Source organism: Scleropages formosus, unplaced genomic scaffold (genome assembly GCF_900964775.1).
Source record: "Scleropages formosus unplaced genomic scaffold, fSclFor1.1, whole genome shotgun sequence".
Lineage (NCBI taxonomy): Eukaryota > Metazoa > Chordata > Actinopteri > Osteoglossiformes > Osteoglossidae > Scleropages > Scleropages formosus.
The window spans coordinates 3,534-5,049 of NW_021641034.1; positions in this window are offsets into that span (position 1 = coordinate 3,534).

Here is a 1,516-nt window from a genome sequence, read left to right on the forward strand (position 1 = left end):
CATTTCTCATGCGATGGGGTTTCTTGTGCCTTGTCCAGTGAGGGCCTCAAAACTTCAAATGAAAGCGTTAAGTGCAGCCAAAGCATGCAAACCGTTATAAGGCCACGGCGTTTAACTAGACTCCGTGATAGGAGCGCTGGCAGCAGAAACCAAAAATACGTTGAAACAGACATTCTCAGCTTACCACCGAGGCAAAACTGTAATATAAAATGCTGTCTGTTAAATATTCGTTCACTGACGAGTGAAGCTGTTCCAGTAAACGACAATATTAAGTTACAAATCTGATCTGTTCTTTCTTACCGAAACCTGGCTCGGCGGGTCCGATGCGATTCTGCTAACAGAAGCTGCTCCGGACAGATATGATTATTTCCAGAAATGTCGTTCTGTACGTCGTGGAGGTGGAGTTGGCGCACTTTGCAATAGTAGATTACAAATAACACTGAGAAATCGTAATAATTTTACCTTGTCTGAGGTTCTAGAACATACCGTAACTTTATCATCGATTTAGTCACTACTCATGACAAAATTATCTTGATGGGTGATTTCAATGTTCATATAGGCGCGTCATCGGATACTCTCGCTAACAGTTTTAAGCCTCTCTTAAACTCTGTCGGCTTTACTCAAGTTGTTAACGGTCCTACTCGTTCCCGTAACCATACGCTCGATCTCGTCATAACCTACGGCATACATGTTCATCGTGTTAATGTTATTCCTTGAAACGAGACTATTTCTGATCATTTCCTATTAACCTTTGAGCTATATGTGCCGGTGCCGTCCGATCACAGTAAGACCGAAATCGTGCGGCATACTGACGAAAATACTACTGCTAAAATTGTTGATTACATTAGAAGCTCTCATTTTGGAATGAGCATAGATATTGATTAAAAGGCTTTTGATTATAATTCAGTGGTAGAATTCGCCCAAGGCTCTGCGGCTCCACCAAAAGCTAAACTTATTCGAACTGTAATAAACTCATCGCGGTTCAACGAATCAACTCGTGCAATAAAGTTAGAATGTCGTAAATTAGAGCGTAAATGGCATTCAACTAAAAGTTTATTACGTAGCCTGGTCCGATTGTCTAAAAAAAGTAGACATATGAAAAGGATTCGACATCTCAAAATGCCAGTAAAACAGAGGTACTTGTGGCTTGGTGGGTGGCGATGGCAAAACTCTCGACATAATCACGCCAGTCTTTACATGGCACTGGCACGAGGCGACGTGTGTATTGCTTCTCCTCGCAGACTTGTTAGTTTAGTGTGTATTCTTCTGTTTGTGTCACTGTTCTTCCAGCCAGTTTATTCTCTTATTACTTATGACCGCCAAACACTTCAGCAAATACGTGAAACGATGCGATTAGACGCAATTCTTAGTGTTAGAGAGCCGAACTCGCTACCTTCGCTCTGCCGCGAACAACATCATGACCGCGTCCCACCTGAGACGACACAGAAGACGCGATCTCGGAAACGGGGTCGCAGGGCCGGCGTACAGGTGTGAGCGAAACGCCGTGGGCTACGAC